Below are 16,019 nucleotides of genomic sequence, written 5' to 3'. Positions count from 1 at the left end.
TGTGACAAACACCTTAACTGAGCTAGGTTTCACTCAAAGAGTGCTTGACCCCACCCATATCAAAGGCTGTACTCTAGATTGGGTGGCAGACCATAACTGCAAGACCACAATATCCTCCATATCTCCCAGATCTGGACTGACCACCACATGATCTCATTCTCCATAGGTACAGAAAGACCTATTACTATGCCTGCTCTTGCCCCTCCCATCCAATTCTAACTAGAAGCAAAAAGAATATTACAGCCGACAACCTGCTCCCTCTGATTCTTCCTACACTGAATGCTCTCCCAGATCATATGGATCCGGATGTCTTAGTTAAAGAATTTAATCAAATCATGTCTGCCTCCCTAGACTCTATAGCACCTTTAAAATAAAAAAAGCAAACCCAAGGCACACCTGAACTTTTGGTACACTCCACACCTGAAAACTCTGCAGAAAAATAAAAGGCAATGCGAGGTATCCTGGAGACTACTTTTATCAGAGGAAAATGAAAAGAACCTCCATACTAAAACGGTGCTCTATAAAAAGGAAATACTCCAAGCCAAGCATGAAATTTACAATTCTAGAATAGCCCAGACTAGGTCAAGCACGAAGGAACTCTTTGCTATAATCAAAGAGCTTGAAACCCCCATCCCTACACCTGATAATTGTATAAAAGATAAACTGTGGTGCTCGGATATACAGCACGCGCTAGTCAACAAAGTGATGACTCTACAAACGAAAATTGCCAAGAAAAAAAGTCATTAACTAGAACATCTCCCCCCACGGCTGATACCATACCTAACAGCCTGGACCACCCCCCTCGTTTCAAGTTCTCCAAAGTTTCTATACTTGACACAGAAAAAAATTATCTTATCACTCAAACCTTCTAATTGTAAGGGAAATCATTGCCCAGCACAACTCATAAAGGATGCCGCTAGAGACTTGGCCCGTTCATCACTAAATTGATCCACGCCTCATTCGTTACGGGCAAAATGCCAGCTAACCTCAAGGAATTGTGGGTGCGTCCACTGCTAAAAAACAGACACTGGACCCAAATTCCCTACTAACTACCGACCTATCACCACTGTGCCCTTCCTATTGAAAATACTAGATAAAATGGCTTACTCACAAATTCAAAAACATTTGGAATCTAACTCCTTATTAGTCTCACGTCAATCTGGATTTCGGCCACAGCATGCAACCGAAACAGCCTTACTAGACCTAAAGGCACAGATTGACGAACTCAGAGATAAGGGGACTCCCATCCTCCTTATCCTATTGGATCTTTCCGCAGCATTTGACTTAGTCAACCATGGAGTCCTATGCAGTCACCTTGACAATGCTGCCCATTTCTCAGCAGAAGCTATAGTCTGGATACAATCCTTTCTTAGTAACCGGACTATGAGAGTTTTCTCAACCACGGCAGCCGCTGACCCTATCCCTATCACTTGTGGAGTGCCTCGGGGATCATGTGTCTCACCTACTCTCTATAATATCTTCACCAAGCCCCTTTTTGATGATTTGGACCACCTGGGTGTCACCTACACTAACTATGCAGATGACACACAGATCCTCCTACCTCTTTCTGGTGATTACGACAAGGATTTGATTTTGGTGAATAGGATATATCTCGTCATCCAGGCATGGATGGCCATCCACGGTCTATGCATCAATGATGAAAAGACCGAGATCATCATCCTGGGTACTACTGCATCCCTTAATAAATTAAACTCCAACTACTCCACCTTCAATATCGATAACAATAATATCTCTGTGGCCAGGGAGGTAAAGACTTTAGGATTTTACCTAGACTCAACATTATCTCTCAACAAGCAAGTTAACGTGGTGGCCTCGTCCACAGCCTACACATGGAAACTGATTAGAGCCAGCAAACCTTTTCTATCTAATAGAAGCTACATCACCTTGGCCCAAGTTCTTATTTGATCAAGATTGGATTACTGTAATGCTTTCTTTATTCATAGGTGCCAATAAACAAATCATTAAAAAAATCCAGACCCTGCAAAATAATGCTCTTATAGCCGCATTAGGTATTGCCAAGCGAGAACATGTCTCCACACCCGAAGAGCACACAATTGGCTCTCCACACATGACAAAATCAAGTTGAAAGTTGCGACCCTAACCCACAAATGTTTAAACAATGCTGCACCTATCTACCTGTCAGAAAGATTCAATAAGAAAGCCTCAACTAGGACTACTAGACTTTCCAACACCAACTACCTGGCAGTGCCTAGATTTAAGTTATCTAGAATTGGGGGCTCTAGTTACCCAGTCAAGGCAGTTAAATTGGTGAATTCACTACCACCGACACTTAAAGACTGGCTTAAAGACTCAGATTTATAGCTGCTACTTGCCACTGTATTACACCTTGACTACCACATTGACTGTAAATACTTGTAAATTAACTGTCTTCAAACTGTACAGTTTTCTCCTCATGTTACTCATGTTACTATTATTTATTGTATGTTTTTCTGCACATTGCATCTACCTATGTCACTTTCACATGTGCACCAAACTTATCCTTTGTGTTTTCTGTAAACTTTCTGTGTAACTAAGCTTTGAATTATCTTATGCTCTGCGCCCTGTTACCTGTGGGTCTGGTGCGCAATACAAATAATAAACAACACAATACAATACCACTCTGTGCGGTCACAGCCCGGTCTTTCTAAATACATTTTTTTAATCGTGTTTTAAAAAACTTGTTTTCACTTAGGGCCCATCGCCACCTCGGGAACAGGTGCTAGCCTAGCCTGCTTCAGGTGTGGGAGCGCACCTGGGAAACGTGATGATCAGGTGGTAAAAAAACAATGAGTTAATCTGGTGACAATTCAACAAGATCGGGAACAACCAAAAGAAAGTGAGGCAGTGTTTTGGACCAGCTTGCATATAAAACAGGATGGTCTCTTCAGAGCGCAAAAAGACTGCCACTTTATGTTGGAGAAAATCATAGAGGAGACAATGCTATGAAAAGAACTTTTTTCAAATGAATTTGACAAACACTTAAACATATGTGCAGGTTATGAAGCTTCAGCTGTCCTGGGAGCACTTTAACTATTTAAAACTAATGTTGTTCATGACACGGAGGGGTCGATTCTTGGAGCAAACGTGCGCCGAAAATCCCAGCGCAAGCAGGCGCAAGTTAGCGCAAGCGCGAGAAACGCAGCGCATGCGCACGTGTGCGATTCAAGGAAGACGCTGCGCGTGTTTCCTGCTGTCCGTGCGCCCAATCCTGCCATGGCGCACGCAGGCACACACAGCGTGTGCTACGCGCACAGCAAAAGTGCACATAGTGCGGTGCACACAACCAAAGTGGGCGGAACAGTGGGCGTAATACGCGGAATGGGGAATAACGCGTGAAAAAGAAGGCGTAACTGGGGAAGTACTGCAGGGAACTACACGGAACGCCCACACGCACGCCAACAACCCGTATTCATGGATTCGAATACGGGAAACCCGCGCACGGCAAAAGACGCACACAGGCGTCAACGCGTCCGTCACACAAAGGCAGGCGGAAGCGTCCCCGCGCACAGTATAAAAATGCGCGCAAACAACAAACACGTATATACAGCTACGATGAATGCCCCATTTGTCGCAGCACTGATCGTGGGACACCGCAGGAGGAGGAGAATAGCCAGGGCATGCATTTTCGCACCACGGACAAGCCTTTTTGGGATGCCTGACGACCAGGTCTACGGCAGGTATAAGTTTCCACCCCACATCATCCTAGACCTTGTCAGGGAGTGGGAAGATGACCTTACATCCCCCACCCTTTGCTCCCAAGCATTGAGCCCCTTGGAGAAGCTGCTCAATGTCCTGCATTTTTTGGCCACTGGGTCATTTCAGCGGACTACCGCCATAGTGGGGGGGGACTCACAGGCCACGCAGTCACGCCGCCTACAACATCTACTGGCAATCATGACAGCGCGCCCCTCGGTCCGCAGGCGCATATAAATGCCTAGCACACCAGCAGAAAGGCAGTCCGTTGTCCTAGATTTTTTCCGGGTGGCACACTTCCCCAAAGTGCTTGGTGCCATAGATTGCACCCATGTGGCCCTACGTCCACCTAGGGCCACTGAGCACATCTACCGAAACCGCAAACACTGGCATTCCATCAATGTACAGGTGGTATGCGATGCAAAGGGAATCATCACCTCTGTCTATGCAAACTACCCTGGCTCCACCCATGACAGTTTCATATACAGAATGTCCGCCCTGAGCCGGGCCCTGGAAGCTGGGCAGCATGGCGACACCTGGCTCCTAGGTGAGTACAAATGCCCTTGCACATGCATGCATGTCACACACACACACAAATAAACAAACCCCAATAATCACAACCATTTACACCTCCCCAGGGGACAGTGCCTACCCTCTGAGCAACCACATGATGACGCCAATCCGGAACCCCACCACACCACCCCAGGTAAGATACAACGTCGCCCATATTGCAACCAGGGCCATAGTGGAGCGCACATTCGGAGTGCTTAAGTCACGTTTCCACTCCCTTGACCGCTCTGGCGGGCAGCTACTCTATGCACCACCAGGAGTGTGCAGGATCATTGTGGCAGCATGTGTCCTGCACAATGTTGCAACACGGCAGGGCGTCCCGGTGGACATGGTGGTGCCCCCACATCCCCAACCACAGGCACAGGCACTGCCCATGGGAGGGGACAGGGCACGTGGCGAGGAAGCCCGGACCCAGCTTGTGGCCACATTTTTCACCTAAACTCCCACCCCTGCGGAGTGCACACAGGCCTGGCACATACCACGTGACAATCGATGATGACAAATAGACAGTCAACCGTCACAACCCTACCACCCTGAGATAGTTGCCATGGAAGTGCCACATTGTCTGCATCCCTAGCTACTTAAACACAAGCTATCCTGTGTGAACAAAAGGCACACATATGACATGACATGATATGGCCTATACACAAGTATTTCAAGGTGCGATGAGGCAGGGAGGGGGGAACAAGGGAAGACAGACAATGGTACTACTAGGCCAGGTGTCATTTAGATTGTGCAAGTGCAGGGGTAGGGGGAAGGGAAAAGTGCAAGGGGAAGGGGAGGGGGGAGTGCAGTACAGGGTAAGTAGACCAAAAAACAAATACATAGGCCAGCTGGTGGCAACTGCAAAGGTAAGTGCAGACAAGTGCTGGGAAGGGGGGGCTGTAGGGATAGAGAGACAGTCCCGCAGTGGAGGGGTTGCCAGGGAGGCAGTGCAAGTGGAGAGTGGCTGGGCCAGGGACCGAGGTCGGTGAGAGTGGCCCAGTTGAAGATCCAGTGCAGTTCCAGTGAAGAATTTAGCAAGGGAGAGGCAGAGAGAAAGCAGAAGCAAAGAGGAAGGTCTTGAGGTGCTTCCCGAACCGGAGATGGTTCTCCTCAAGTTCCAGTGAGGCAGGAAGGCTGTTCCAGAGGGAGGGCCCTGCCGCGGAGAGAGATCTACCCCTAGCTAGTTGCTTTGAGAAGCGGATGACCCTGACATGCAAGGTGTGAATCACACACACCTGCAAAACAGGCCAGGGCCATCACTGTTATGTCACTCAAACCCTCCCAAACCACAACATGACATGGCAAGCAATACCCATAGACCAACACAGTAACAATAAGGTACACATTGCCATGTCCAAAATGTACAGTGGCATCAGATAATGATGCCTGACCTGGAATCAGATGAAATGACTGACCAACAACCTCCCACCCAAAATAAGTCATTTCCAAATGCATTACAAGAGTTGTAGACGTAACATAACAATGAATGCCTGTCTACATGCACATTGTGCATTGCAAAATCAACACTGCAGCTTCTGTGTGCTGTGTCCTACTCCTGCAACACACTGCCCAGCGCACAGCACAGTGAACAGCCATTGTGTGTGATGCACACCCTGAGCATCACATCTAAGCGACAGACCACATCAAAAAGCAAATTAGGCATGTACAGGATCCATAATTGGTCACAGAACATGTGCTGCAGGGACACAGTGGGCACCAGAAGGCAAACAGTGTACACATGGATATGCAAGGGTGGTTGTACATTTAGTGCATCAGAGTGCAAGTGTGTGGGTCAGCAAGGACATGCACTCAACATATGCATGTGCAATCAAGTGACCATCAGTGTTCTCTACACATCACATGTGAACATTCACCATGTGTACACCCCAGCATGTCAAACCACAACTATCCCCTCGCACCTGAAAGGTAAACACAACACATGAACAGGCATTGATCAGCAGAACACAACATGTACATAGCATACCACCATTACAATGTCAGGGTTCCCATCACACTGCAGGGCAAGGCAACTATCAACAACAACCCCCCCTCCCTCAGAAATGACCATGACCCACTGAACAACTGCACCTGGGTCATGGAGCCTTCAACCCTCAATTCCATCTGGCCACAGGATCACCTTTCCCCTTCGTCACCATCTCCCACCTTGTGTGTAAAAAGGTGCCTGCACCCTCAGAATCCACACTCATTTCCAAAATCACAAAATCCAAGGCAGAAAAACGAACCAGAACACCCTCCAGTAGATGACTTGACGTAGCAGTACCTCACAAAAGCCAAGTACTACCACAATGATGCAACAACCAAGGTAGCACAGTAAAACAATGTCACAACAGGATGTGAACCATGTGTGGTACATAACATAGAATGATGCACCATGAACGGATGTGTACTGTCACAGGTCCCGTGTACAGGCGCGGGAGTGTCACGAAACAACCACCCCCACCGTGTCCCGGGTGCCTGCAAGGTCAAACTCACACAGGCCCCTGAGACCCTGGTGGGGAAGGAGGGTCAGGGATATGCAGTCGGGACAGGTGTTTGCACACTGGATAACTGGAATGAGTGGCAGGAGAGGGGAGGAGGAATGGCACATGAAAGTAGGGAATGCACGAAAATGTACTACCTGCATGAACACATACACAATCCAAACAAACTTGGACATCATTGTCATGGCCTTCTGTAGTCCAGGCTTAGGAGTGGCACGAACCAACCACCCCCTCTAGGGTTTTGGCGCCTGCAAGTTTGGGCTTACACAGGCATCCGCAACCCCAGCGGGGAAAGAGGGTTAGGGAACGTTGCTTGGATAGGTACGGGAAGCAGGAACACCGGGTAGAGGATACAGGGTTCAAAATTGCATAGGATTCCGGGTGATTAGGGGGAAAAAACATACCAAATTCAATTACACATTCATCCATGCATTAGTGCACCCCCCAGGAAGCCTATGCAGAGCAGTTTGAAAGAAAAACAACAAGACACTTAGCTCTGGTTTTGAGTGCTGGCCTCCTGCCTGCGCACTCTCAGGTCAGGTTACAGGAGCACTGCAATGCTGCAAAGAGAGCCACAGTCAACAACCTGTACGTGCCAATTACACAAAAACACACCACCAAACATGCCCCATAGCAACAAACTACTCTACAAACAGACAATCTGGTGTAGATGCTTCGTACCCATATATAACATTACCCCTGTGATGGGTCATACACAGTCAATGCAGTAAGTCAGCCGCCGGTGGGTGCGTGGCAAATGGAACACCAATGTGTCACAATTCACACAACATGCAATGTTCCCTGGGTAAGCAGACATAGACATATAGCAAGCCATGACTTCTGAGCAAGTTGTGTACCACCATGACCGAAACAAAGTTGGCAGTGCATTTATCAAAATGTACATGGAAATGAAATGCACTGCACCCGAGTATGTCCCTTGCTGTATGTCCCTGTGAGCTGCCCCTTTCCATGTCTCGGAAGGCTACATGTTTGATACAAGTGCCTCAATGGACCTTGGTGTAGCGGAGGGTATGTGTCACTGCCCCTGCAGGTGTCCCAGACAACCTTACAATCAACAGCCATCAGTCCACCAACACATCTGAGCTGCATTGTGTGCTTCAACATCAATATTCGTCCAAGCTCACCCTCAGTGCTGTGACTAAACCTGCATGTGCAACTCGCCTGGTGCAAGCTTTGCTGTGTTGTGGCCCCCCTGTGCTGCTCACCTTGCCTAGAGTTCCTTGGAACACGTCAGCAGTTCTAGGATGTAGGTCTGCAATCCCTGTACCTCTGCTTGTGCACACATGTGCATGTGGGCACCAACAAACATGTCCAGAATTCAGACGTCCAATGGGCCATGTCTGCTGGCAAAGGTGCTCTGGGGGCTCACCCCCCTGCAGAAAGAGCATGAAACACATGATTAATGCTTCAAAGTCATCTGTGTGTATCTCTTCAGGCATCTCATTACTTGACCATGTCAGAGAGTCACATCAGAAATCACACCATCAGTCCGTCTTTCACATCCAAAGTGTGGAACACTATCTACGGCATGAATTGCAACAAGCACGTGTACAGTAAAGATAAGAAACATACTACACAATGCATAGCAATGAATGTACACATTAATCATGAAACACCCCAATAACACCAAAATTATCCCCACTAGGGGTGTAAACACAAGTCACACAGCACCAGACATGCCACAGATATGACAGTCCAAAGCCCTTGTGTAAAAGGTTGTGACACCGAACCATCCTTGCGAGCCCATGGATAAGGGAGGCAGGAGTGGCATATGTGAGTCAAGGACCCCAAGCAGCAAACACATACACATGACAAGCCTGAAGGGCCCAGCTGGAACAGACAGTGGATGCCTTCAAAAGCCACAAAGCACTGCACCGTCACATGAAAGCACAATAGACAAGCAATTTTAAACTATATTAACTAATTACACTAACTATGGAAAACCTACATTACCTAATTAAACTAACTATCAAACAGAAACTTAACTAACTAAACTAAAAGAAAAATCAAAAATGGCCACATACGACCCGGGGGAGGGGAGGCACCCAAGAGGGGGGAGGTACAGGGTGCTGCTCAACATCCACATGCGATGATGCTGAGCCAATGGGCTCAACGCCTGCACAGCCCGATCTATGTGGGAGATAGATGGTCGTCCGAGTCTGGCTCTTCCTGTAAAGGAGAACGTGGCACAGTAGCCTGGCCACGCCTAGCCGCAGCTTGCCCCTCGTTGGCAGCAAGTCTGCCGGACGGGTGAGCCTGGTTCTGTGTGGCGATGTGAAGTAGGTCTGCATGCAGAACCTCACGTGATACACGTGCTTCCTCTTGCAAGGTAGCACGTGTAACACGGAGTTCCTCCTGCAAGGCCTGGCTGGACAACCGCTGCACCTCCCGGCAAGCCTGTAGCTCAGCCGAGATGGTACGCTCAAGCTGTGCAAACCTCTCCTCTGCCCGCTGCCTCTGGGACATCATAAGGACACCCAGAGTGGATTTGAGGGAAGCATACTCCTCCCTCAGGGCATCCATGTGCGCCTCTGCGTGAGCAGCAATTGCTTGACGCAGAGACGACATTTCAGCCTGGCGTGCCCTGTCTGAGGCCGCCATGCCCAGCCTGAGCGAGCGGGCCGTGGACCGTGCCGCCTGCTGCTGGAGAAGCACCTGCCTAGCAGGGGGAGCACAGATCGGGCCACACGCTCCATGCTCTCAGCGATGTTCTCCATTGCTGCCCCTGCCGTTCGGAATTGGCAGTCATGTCTTGCCCCCACTCAGTATACTGCGGTTGCGCACGGCGACCGCGTTGCCGGGCTTGACCCCTGCGGGACCCAAGGACTGGGGGTCCTCGCTGTGTTGGCACCACCCGCGGCTGCACGACTACATGCCCCCGTCGACGTGATGTCCCAGGCACATCAGTGACTGGTGCGGAGGGTGACCCTGCGTCCCGATCCACCACGGGCGGAGGAACTAAGACTGTCTGATCCCTCAGTGCAGGTGTCGCGGACAGAGGAGTGTCCACATCAGAATCACTCACCCCTGACACATGGACTTGATGCTCATCCAACTCAACATGGACGTCAGAGTCGTCATCAAGGCTGGACTCATAGGCAGCCAGAGACAAGATGGACTGTAGCACTTGGGGGTTTTCGTGGCCTACCACCCCACGACCCCCACTAGTGCCGGGTTGATGTAGTGGTAACAACCCTGTGTCTCGCATGACAACACCATCCTCCGCCTCCATTGCGTCATCACCTGAAAAATAGAGAGAAAAAAGGTCACTACACATGTCAGAAGCACACACACACACCGACAGCAAACGCATCAGGCAGACATGTGACACACAACATATAACCTGGCATGCATGCTGGGTCAACTTTGAATTGCTTCTGTGATCAGACCTGTTGAAAGGTGGCAGTTTCCAAGGAAGTGGGTCTATGCAGTGCAGAAAATGTGTACGCCACTCACTACCTACTTGTACAAGGACTCCATGGTGTGTGCCTTGAAATGTGAAGGCAGTGCAATGTCAAATTCAGACATCACGTGCATTGTGAATTCAATGTGTACCATATCTAGAAGCCAAGCACCCCTCCACTCCAGTACCAAAGCAGGGATGCTTAGCATGGTATCAAAAGGCTGACCATACACCTGTGTATTGACAGGCAGTGTTGACCGGCATCAACAGCTTGATGTGATTCAAGTGACAACACTGCAAATGATGCTGGGACAGTAAACAGGACACATGATGAAAACTCTGGATGCCGCCCATGTGTGAAGAAGACACAACAACAGTTGGACAGAGTCATTGGCCATTGAACAGTCTGAGGCCTGTGAGCCACACAGATTGTCAGACCCTAAACATGGGAAGGCTGATGAGATGCCAGGCAATGTATGTAACCAAGGACTTGTATTACAGTGATCATCCAGTCAAGGACACATAGGGGCATGCGTGCAATGCACATGGAGCATGAATGGGCACTCATGTCCCTGCGGGACATCTGACCTATGCACAGTACAAGTGAGATACCCTGCATCAAGTACTAAGGCTGTACTACACGGCATATGTCTGGCAGATTCTACGCTGGAAGTTAGCATCTACGCAGGACGCATGAACAAGAAAGTACACATTGGCAAGATTGAAGCAGACCAGTGCAAAGGTGGAACTGGGGTGCAGAGTGGCGGAGGAGGGGCAAGGGAGCATGCCGCATGCAGGCAGAGGAGACATGCATCACGGAAGCATTGCATTACTTACACATCAGAACCATGTACACGTCACACGTAGTGGCAATCATGCAAAACACATCCCACAAGTGAAACACACACGTCCTCAACAAACAAGCATCCACACTCACTGGACTGGGCATCAAAGTCCAGCATCTCTCCCACTCCTTCGACCAATTCAGGTGGTATGAACTCCGCAACGAGTGCCTCATGCGGAGTGAGCACTTCCTCCTCTGGTGCAGGCCCACCGCCAGTCAAGAAGAGTCAAGTTGTAATTAGAGGCATGCTTAGCCTTAGTGCTGCGTTTGATGTCATTCCAACGCTTTTTGCACTCTTGCGCCGTGCGCACCTCATGGTCGAATGAACTGACATGTTCCGCAACATGCTTCCAGTGGGTGTCACGTTGGGCAGCCGTAGTCTGACTATTAGCACCCACTAGCATGTCACGGCTGTGGCCCCGCACGTAGTCCACAAGGAAGTCCAGTTCCTGCTTGCAGAAAGGTTTCTTCCTCGATGTGCAGGAGGTCGTGGCTGTGTGTGGAGTCCCAGCCTGTGCTGCAGGTGCAACCTTCCTCCTCTTTCACTGTGGCGCAGACCCCGGCTGGCTAATGCCGCCCTGACCAGTATAGCCAGTGGGTTCGGTGGATTGAGCCGAGGGAGTGGCAGGTGGAGGGACGACCAAAGGCCTGACTTGTGTTAGTGGCAGCTGGGTTCCCTCTAATGGACCATGCGCAACAACATCAGCTGTGGCAGGGTCATTGACCGCAACAGTCCTGGTTGGCAGACTCACAACTAGGGTGTTGTTGGGTGCATCTGCCCCTGAACTTGCCAACACCCGGCTGTTCGGGGCAGGAGATGACATGACTGCCCCAGGGACATGTGTCTTGGTCTGAGCAGCCCGGCCTGCCCCTATGGTTTCCCTCCTGGCCTGTTGGAGATCTACCAAGGGCTCCTCAAGTGCCAACGCAGCCTGCGCTGGCAGACCCTGAGCCTGGGTGGCGGTGTCCACAGCTGCACCTGCAGCTACCACTACCCTTGGGCCCGTGGCAGTCGATGGAACAGACTGCCGGGTCACACGGGTGCAAGTGACAGATGCAGAAGCTGCATCCCCCGGAACCACAGGGGGTGGTGGCATGACTGCACCGACACATGGCACAACATTGTGCTCAAGTGGCGCACCCCTGCCTCTTCCCCCTCTGTGGCCGCCCTGGACACCCTGGAGTCCCCCTACTCCCTGGTCACCACGGCCACATCCCTGACCACGCCCGCCACAAGGAGGACGCCCAGGTGAGGTGCCCCTCACCTTTGGTGGCCTCCCAACCATGGCACAGATGTAGTAGTGCCGGCACAGATGGAGTGGTGCCAATGGGAGGTGTACACCACAATTGACCTGGGCAATTGGGGTGAAGGGGGTGGGAAGCAAGATGTTAACAGCCCCCCTGCACCTGCAAGGCTGTATGTGACCCCGGTGATGTAGTGACGGGTCACGCAACTCTCAGGCACCCCAAAACTGCAGTAAAACCGTGCACGCAACCCTGCAGCCTACGTGCGTGGATTCAACCTCCTGCAGTACGCGGTGGCACCCAGTAACAAGAATACTATGACATCGAAAATGGGTGCGATACACAGGGGCACCCGCAGTGGGAAAAAGAGCGTGTGCGACTCACCGTCTGACTAGCGCGATGCAGAAAAACACACGTAGCCAATACCCCCGCCAAAAGAAGAGATACGTCCTTGATAGCTGTGAAGTTGTGATGGCGCGCGAAACAACAGGAAGCAGCAACATACTTCAGTCTCCACGAAAGGCACGTACAGCGAACTGCTGGGCCCGCTCACCTTTAACCCGTGCTGAGGGAAATGCCCGCGCACGTCACGTCACTTACACGCAAGGCACCTCTTCCTCGGACTACACGCGGACGTGCAGTTTTTCACACGTGCTGAAATGCCCATGCACGCCTGCGCGCATCACGTCACAGGGGCGCTTGCGCTTGAGGGGCCTTCTGTCCAATGAAATTGCGTATGCGTGCAGACGCGCTTATGCGCTAAGGGCCTTTCCTCAAATTACACACTGACATGCAGAATTTTCACGTGCCAAATCACTCCTTATCAAGCTGGCCACGCATAAGCACACGGAAGACCACGCTCCTGCCCAGAAGGCCGAATGACTGTCCCCCAGAGCCCCGAGCATGCTCCCACCTGCCATCTGCTGCTGCCTGACTGCCTGCTGCCCACGTGCCCTGCCATTTGCTGCCTGCACATCAGCCAGGGGTGCTGTTACTGTGACCACCCCTGCTGGAACCGAAGACTCCCGACTGGGATTCCATCGCTCCACAGCCCAGCCCCAGGACCCAGTTGCCCACCCACTCCTGCCTCTGGGGTTGTCATGTCGGGCACTGCAACATCTGGCACCACTGACAACCCCCGGCCAGAGAGGCAGAGGGGCACCAGTTTCAGTGCCAGGGAAGTTGGTGTCCTGGTGGAGCAAGTCCTGGGGCAGTATGATGCCCTCTTCGGAAGTTCGCGCACCGACAAGGAAGGACGGACTCGGATCTGGACGGACATCGTGACTGCCATCAACGCGAAGGGGGTGGCAGTCTGCGACTTCCAACATGTCAAGAAGCGCTGGGAGGACTTCAGGTCAAGGACCCTGAACAAGGCCCGGCGCCTCTTGAAGGCAGCGGATGCTAAGGGCGCCAGGGCCACTTGTCGGAAGATCAGATGAGGGTCCTGGAACGCATATCCCCAGCGCTCCACGTCCAGGTCCTTGAGAGGCAGACCCGTCTGGAGTTGTACGGTAAGTGTACATGTGTACATGCATCCTGATTGTGAGCTGTGCGTGTGGTGATGTTTCAGTAGTGTGCAGGTTGCACATCTGTTTGTATGGGGTCGAGTATGGGTGGGGGTGTACAGGGCCGTGAGGCTAACACATGCGAGGGCTGTAATGTGTGAGACATGGATGGTGCTTGTGTGTGTAGGCTTGCATGCCAAATGCAGTTGTGTGGGCACACATGTTTGGATGAATGTGTATGTAAGTAGACATGTTTGTGATGTCACGCATGTATGTTGTTTTCAGCTGCATGTATCAGCACTGTGTACATGTGCATTTGTGTGTATTTGACAAGGGTGCAACAGTGATGCAAAATGGATGTATGTGACAGCGGGATGTGGAAGCCTGATTGGCAGATGTGACATGGATGCCCATCTGAACACTGCGACACTTGGCAGAGGTGTACACTTGCATGCAAGTGTGGTGGTGTGTGTACATGTGTAGTGCACTTCCTGTGTTGCATGTGATGTCTGGCTCAGCTTTGCCTGCTCATGCTGTTGTATGTGTATGGATGGTGCTGGCAGTTGCGATATGGATGTGGTATGGCTCATGTGTGTGAGTTGAAATGACATGTGTGTTGGGGATTGTGATGGCATGTCTGAGGTTTGCTAATGCCACTCATGTACAACTGTCATGTGTGTATGTGTCCATTGTACAGTGCCCTGATGCCTGTGTTTTATTTCTCCCTGTCTGCAGCGTCAACTGATGAAGAGGGCGGAGAAGGTGCTGTGGAGCACAGCGGCGGGGATCCCACCACCAGCCGGAGACGCAAGGCCCGGCTCCCCTCCCAGGTTGTGATCTCGTCGGGGAGTGAGGAGTCCAGTGCCGCATCCCAGGCTGCAGCTGCCGGGGGGAGGTCCAAGAGGCAGAGGTTGGAGTTGGACTCCTCGGCAGCAGAAGGAGCAGCTGGGACCCCACAGGGCCCAATGGGGGAAGATGGCACGGAGTCATCCAGGTTGGTGGGGGGTTTGGTGGAGGAGGAGGCTGTGCAAGCAACAGAGACGGGGTCTGGAGGTGGGGATTCCACTGGTGCTAGTGGTGCAGTGCAGGACCAGGGACCGGAGGCAGCACAGGCCGCCGCGGAGGTGCCTGTGTGCAATCCTGTCCCTGCATCATCTTGCACCAGCAGGGATGCCTACGTCCAGACCCGTTTTCAGGCAGGGGATGAGCTCACGACAACTGGCCTTCCTCTGCCTGTGGACGTGGCTATCCGGGTCCGGGTTGAGCCTGTCCTGACTGGTGTGGCGTTGCGTCAACGGGCCATGCGAGGTGACCTGCAGTCTTTTCATGAGGAGACTGCACGTCATCTCGAATGGCTCGTTGACCGCGTCGGCCTACTGGGACAGGTCACCCAGGCCGGATTCCTCCGTTTGATGGGGCTTGCTACGACCCCCTCCTCAACTGAACCCCCTATGCGCCAGTCGTCCTCCGTGCCATCTTCCCAGCCATCAGTCACCTGGGTGCCCTGTGGAGCTGCCTCTGACGGTGCGGCCAGGCTGGTGGAGGAGGCATCCCTGCCACAGTCGGGAGTCGGACGTCCAGCAGGGGTGGCCACATCAACGACTGCACCCCAGCCAGCGGAGGATGTGCAGGCAGCAGGAGGCAATGCACGGGCAGAGGCACAGCAGCAGCAGCAACGTGGTGGGAGCCATGAAGGCTCTGGGCCTTCGACATCGGAGGGGCAGGCATCGGCCGGAGGGCAGGAGGACCCAGGACAGAAAGTGTCTTCCGTGTGGCAGCAGTTGGGCCACGCCATAGATGCGGAGCGGCAGCGGGCGGAAGAGGCACGGCTCACGATGGTCAGGGCGGAGAACTCCATGCGGAGGGCCCTGAGGTGGGCCGAGTGCCTCGAGGCAATCCGCAGGGGGTTGGAGGTGGACACGTCGATGGCCCTGCGGCCCCTCGGGCCATGGAGGAGGACCGCCTCCGGGACATTGAGCAGGAGTTTGATGATGCCCTGGCCCGGGACATCCAAAAGTGAGCCGTCGGACTAGCCCGCTGCCCTTGTACATAGTTCTGTAGTTAGTGTTAGGTTTCCTTTGGTTTTGCATTTTTTTTTGGACCTTTTGGACAATGGGCCACATTTTTGTATATAGTTTTTTTTTTTATTAGTTAGTGTTATTATATAGGTTTCATTTCTTCTGTTGGGATCATGGACCCTGGCTTGTTCATCTGTACATAGTTGACTGTTG

This window comes from Ambystoma mexicanum, chromosome 7q, assembly GCF_040938575.1.
Source record: "Ambystoma mexicanum isolate Mex_15411 chromosome 7q, UKY_AmexF1_1, whole genome shotgun sequence".
Taxonomy (NCBI): domain Eukaryota; kingdom Metazoa; phylum Chordata; class Amphibia; order Caudata; family Ambystomatidae; genus Ambystoma; species Ambystoma mexicanum.
This window is presented reverse-complemented; position numbering follows the sequence as displayed.